This window comes from Clupea harengus, chromosome 6 (genome assembly GCF_900700415.2).
Source record: "Clupea harengus chromosome 6, Ch_v2.0.2, whole genome shotgun sequence".
Classification (NCBI taxonomy): Eukaryota; Metazoa; Chordata; class Actinopteri; order Clupeiformes; family Clupeidae; genus Clupea; species Clupea harengus.
The window spans coordinates 11,617,631-11,624,151 of NC_045157.1; positions in this window are offsets into that span (position 1 = coordinate 11,617,631).

The following is a 6,521-nucleotide window of genomic DNA, read 5'->3' on the forward strand; positions in this document are numbered from 1 at the left end:
TACTGTGGCATGCCACAGGCTATCCAGGGTAAGGTGGGGGTATTCCCACAGGATTATGAATCCGGATTAGGGTAAGGGAAGAAACTGGGTTACAAACCCTGGTTACCTTAGGCACCCAAAGAGAACGACACTTCATCAGTATCGACGACATTTTATGATATATAGAGAGATGAAGAGGGAGAGGGAGAAGTTGCCTGGCATGGTCATTTTTAATTTTAGTTATACACAGGAAAAGATGTTTAATTCCTCGTGCTATTTATTGGGGACTTCCCTGGTTTGGGTTGAGATAGACTGTGTTCCAACCGCTCCTTAAATTGATTGCTGAATTTGTGCCAATGTCACAGGTAGATACAGGGCCTTAATCACCACACTGACCTCCTCAATGTCACAGGTAGATACAGGGCCTTAATCACCACACTGACCTCCTCAATGCCACAGGTAGATACAGGGCCTTAATCATCACACTGACCTCCCCGATGAGAAAGAGGAGCGTAGCAGGTGACCAAGAGCAGGAGAGTGAGCCTGTCTGGGCAAGACATCTCCAAAAAAGCCTGTCTGGCCTTATCTCACACACACACACACACACACCCCTCGCAGCCTCCTCCCCACGGTGGAGCTAGAAGGTGAGAGGGTGTATAACAATTTGTAAACTAAATCCATGTACACAGAAGGCTCAACAGCGGTGTCTACAGGATGCACTGTAGAGGAAGGTTTTTAGTCTAGACTTCTCGGATGGAGACAAGAAAGATGTGTGTGTGTGTGTGTGTGTGTGTGTGTGTGTGTGTGTGTGTGTGTGTGTGTGTGTGTGTGTGTGTCTGTGTAAAGGTCACTCTGGATAATATGCTGGGTCTGTGGTCACTGCTCACTGAGGGAGGTGTGTGTGTGTGTGTGTGTGTGTGTGTGTGTGTGTATGTGTGTGTGATATGTCCTGTGGAGTGTGTGGGCATAAAGTGTTTCGGGGTTAATTGGCACTAATGTGCTCCAGCTGCGCCTATCACTGAATCAGTTCACATCATCTTAACGTTCACCCAATCACATCATCTTAACAACATTCTCCCCATCAAATCACATCATCTTTACATTCATCCAATCACATCACATCATCTTAATGTTCACCCAATCACATCATCTTAACAACATTCTCCCCATCAAATCACATCATCTTTACATTCATCCAATCACATCACATCATCTTAACGTTCACCCAATCACATCATCTTAACAACATTCTCCCCATCAAATCACATCATCTTTACATTCATCCAATCACATCATATCATCTTAACGTTCACCCAATATCACATCCTGGTGTAACATTCAGTTCATGTAGTTCTGTGTTCTGGGCTGGAACACCCAGCAAAAATGGAACAAAAGCTTACACACCATGACATTGCCAACTATACTGCCAAAAGACACCATTTAGTGTGTTGGCAAGCTTCTATCAGTGCCAATTGGGCTGTTAGTGGTGTTTGCAAGGTTTTTACATGCCTTTTAGGTAGTTAGCTTGCTAGTTTTGGAACAGAACTACTTATTGTTGCTTTAACATGACTGAAATCCGTGAGGTAAGTGATTGGAATCTGTGGAAATCTTTGAGCGATCCCCTCCTCCTAAACACCCACAAAAAAGACAGCACGTGCAAGCATAGTGGTACTTTTGTGAGGCATGTCATAAACAGGTCCGTGTTCGTCCCAAGAAGTTGTTCAGTGATGCTGAGTATTGAAACTTCATTGGCTAGCAACCCGTAAGTTCTGCACAGTGTGAATATGGCAGTCTCTCACTCCCACTGAACAGCAGTGTAATGGACTTGTAATTATTATTCTCTGCCTTTGGGAGTGAGAACCCATGAGATTTGGAGAGATCCGACAGATTCAGTGTCACGTACTTGAGACATGGGAAATGTTGAAAATCCATGAGTCTCGCAGAGTTCGTTGCAGCTGGTCTGGCACACACACACATACACACACACACACACACACACACACACACACACACACACACACACGCACGTACAAAAAATGTCATCCTTTACCACACTACGTTCTTCTCAAGAGGGTGCCTTTTCTACTCTCCTTCCCCTTCTCTGCCTCTCCTTTATTCTCTCTTCTCCTCCCCTCTGTCTCGCTCTGCCTCACTCCTTCTCTTCTCTTCCTCTCCTCCCCCTCTCTCTTTTATCTCCAGGTCCTGTCAGACAGAAGTGCTTCATTTATTCATGATGTTCATCCTTTTCCCACACTGCCTATATAACATACACACACACACACACATACACACACACACGCACACACACGCACACACACGCACACTCTCTCTCTCACTCTCTCTCGTGTGCACACTCACACACAGACGCTCAATCTCTATTCACCCTAAAAATACACCCTCCATCATTATACAAGACACACTTTACAGCTTCACACACACCCTGCACTTCACACACACACACACCCACACACACACAGACACACACACACGCTTTCAAGACACACTTCACAGCTTCACACACAGCCTGAACTTCACACACTCATGCTCACTCTACTTCACAGAGTCCCTGCTCAGACAAGAACATACAGGAGATACACTTCAGAGCTTCACACAAGAATAGTCTCAGCTGACCTTCACACACACACACACACACACACACACTTGAGAGTCGAGGGGCTGTCATCTTGTGGCGTTGTACCCATCCTGAGCTCATGGAGATGTGGGGTCACACCTCTGCTCTTCCTGACTAGCTCTCTGGTGCTATGCATAGCTGCCTTCACCGCCAGTGTGTGTGGCTGTGTATGTGCCAGAGAGAGTGTGTGTGTGAGTGTGTGTATGTGCCAGAGAGAGTGTGTGTGTGAGTGTGTATTTGCCAAAGTGAGAGTGTGTGTGGGCGGATGTGTGCCAAAGTGAGACTGTACGTGGGTGTGTGTGTATGCTCCAGAGAGAGAGTGTGTGTGTTTGTGAGTGTGTATGTGCCAGAAAGAGAGAGAGTGTGTGTCAGAGAGAGTGTGTGTGTGTATGTCCTAGAGAGAGTGTGTATGTGTGTGTGTGTATATGCCAGAGAGAGAGTATGTGTGGGTGTGTATGTGCCTGAGAGAGTGTGTGTGTTTGAGTGTGCTTTGTGGTTTGAATGAATGATTCAGGCAGAACACAATAGCATAAAATAATGTGTTCTTTACCAATCAATCATCCTTTACCTCCTTAATACAGCCCTCTAATGCTAATATAACAGTGTCTCAAGTGAACCTAATTACTGACACCAGAGTCTTGCCAATCACAGGAAACCAAGAGTGTTAAACTAAACTCTGCCTCACACTCTGTAATCTCAAACTCAATGTTTACTCCACATTTTCTAGCACCGCAGTTTACTCCACATTTACTAGCACCGCAGTTTACTCCACATTTACTAGCACCGCAGTTTACTCCACACTTACTAACACCGCAGTTAACTCCACACTTACTAACACCGCAGTTAACTCCACACTTACTAACACCACAGTTAACTCCACACTTACTAACACCGCAGTTAACTCCACACTTACTAACACCACAGTTAACTCCACACTTACTAACACCACAGTTAACTCCACACTTACTAACACCGCAGTTAACTCCACACTTACTAACACCACAGTTAACTCCACACTTACTAACACCACAGTTAACTCCACACTTACTAACACCGCAGTTAACTCCACACTTACTAACACCGCAGTTAACTCCACACTTACTAACACCGCAGTTAACTCCACACTTACTAACACCACAGTTAACTCCACACTTACTAACACCGCAGTTAACTCCACACTTACTAACACCGCAGTTAACTCCACACTTACTAACACCGCAGTTAACTCCACACTTACTAACACCACAGTTAACTCCACACTTACTAACACCACAGTTAACTCCGCACTTAGTTGAGTTGGTGTAAGATGTTTTACTGTTTGTTTGGTTGGTGCGTGCTCCTTTTACTGTTCCTGGTGTTTGGGTTCCTGGAGAGGTGCACACACCAACATGCACACTGTGAGGGACCGAGGCAGTCAACCCACGTTTTTGGGATGTGGGCGACTGGAGTTGGTGGTGAGGTGAGGAAGAACACAGTGCAAGAGATGGTGGCTTCATATAAAAACATATGTCTTATTTATTTACCTGGGGGATTCTCTACATCAACCCCAAACCAGTGCACACAAAATAAACAAACATAAATCACAAAGACAAAACGCACTCATAGTTCTACATTTAACTAGGCACCACTTCCTTCGCAGAATCAAACTAGGTACAATTCACTACGCAGACTTAAACTAGGCACAATTCACTACGCAGACGTTAACTATAGTCACAGATTCTCACTAAGCACAATTCTTACTAATCATAGTTCAGCAAAGCACACAAAACAAGGCACATGGTGTCCACACAGCTAGACACAGTTTTCCCTCCACCTCGCAACAGGTAAGGGTTTTTCTCACAAATGCCTTGTCAATGCTTTCTGGTCCAATGCTTTCTGGTCAAATGCTTTCTGGTCAAATGCTTTCTGGTCAAATGCTTTCTGGTCAAATGCTTTCTGGTCAAATGCTTTCTGGTCAAATGCTCTCTCCAAAGTTCTCTTTCCTAGTGCTCTCAAGAGGAACCCTTTAAATAGTCTGCCCATGGGCTAAATTGGTCCAATTATTCCTAATTGGATCCATCCATTGGCGTGGGGAAGCCCGGACCGTACCATCTTAGTGGGTTGAGACCCTCAACATGCATAAAAAGCCCTTTTTGTGCCACAGTGGAAAGGGGGGATTTCACCTTTACACACACACACACACACACACACACACACACACACACACACACACACACACACACACACACACACACACACACACACACACACACACACACACGCACACTGAAAATTAAACAAGGATGAGAGATGACAAGACCTCAACAGCTACAGTGTCCTACTGTGTGCAGTCAGGGCTTTTGACAGCAGCTGTCTCCAAACACATAGCTACACACACACACACACACACACACTTCTGCTCACCCTTTACTGCCCCCCTTCTCTTACTCTTTCCTCTTCCTCCCGTCTCCCACCATCTCTTCACTATCACTATCTTGTTTCTGTGTGTGCTACTAGTTAGTAAGTACATTTGAGTTTGTATTGCTAGTCAGTGCGTGTGTGTGTGTGAATACGTATGCATTATTTATGCCCATGCATCATGCATGCCCATGTTAAGCATGTCTGATGTGTGTGGAGGGAGGTTAGTATTACAGCGCATGTCTGTTTAGTACTGGTGTCTGATGTGCACATGATTTCTGGTGTGCTACTGGTTTCTCAAGTGTTTTTGTATGTGTGGGTGTGTGTGCGTGTGTTTGTACGGAATGTGTGCATGGTCATGTTCATGTGTCTTGTGTGCATGTGTGTGTGTGTGTGTCTGTGTGTGTGTGTGTGTGTGTGTGTGTGTGTGTGTGTGTGTGTGTGTGTGTGTGTGTGTGTGTGTGTGTGTGTGTGTGTTGCATCAGGATTGCGTGTGTTCTACACCCACCACTCCACCCTGTGTTCCCATCTGATTTATGCAAGAAGACACACACATGTAATCTCCATACTCTCTCACAGACGCTAAACCAGTTTCACACACACCAGAAGATTCACACCACACACATCACACACTGACACACACACACACACACACATCACACACTGACACACACACACACACACACACACACACTGACACACACTGTTCACACCCGGGGCTTCCCTGTGTGTCTGCTGGCACTACAGTGCCCCCTGCAGGATGAGTGCTCCACTGCAAAGCAGGGGGTTTAGGGATCCACATCACCCCAATAATACACATCCCGCCAGCACATCCCACAATACAACACCCCAGAATCATACACCTCTTATAGTCAGGTGGCTTAATGCAAAATGTAGGCTCGATCGTGACAAGAGTGATAAAAGCATGAAATTTGGCACACAATTAGCTTATACCCTACTAAAAGATATTAGAAGGGGTGCCCAAGTGAAACTGCTCATTTTTTCGTTTTAATGAGATATTAAGTTTTGATCTAAATCAAGATATGCGTTACCTGTGGTCCGATTTTCAAAACGGTTATTTTGCCTAGAAATGCTTACCAAATAAGTAATAAAGCAGTTATATTTGCATGTTTGTGTTTTCTTGTTTGTTTTTGATATCCACTAGTTTAAACAAATGTTCCTTTAAGTAGCAAAACAGACAAAAATACTTGCCCGTGCGCGCGCTCATCCAAGATGGCGGGAAAGACGTAATTCTGCTATAGCCTATCTGTTAGGTAAAACTTTTTCGCACATCAAAACTGATCATATGAGGAATGTGCTGTTATAAATTGCTCTACGATTTGCTGTCTGGACAATCACATTAACACATTGGCTTGCATCTCAACTTTTCTTGAACACATTTGCAACGTGAGCAGCGCTGTTTGCATACAGTATAGACACTTGGGGATAGTCATCCAAACCTAATGCTAACATTGCTGTGAAGTGGTGTTATTTTGCAGGCTGGAACGGAAAC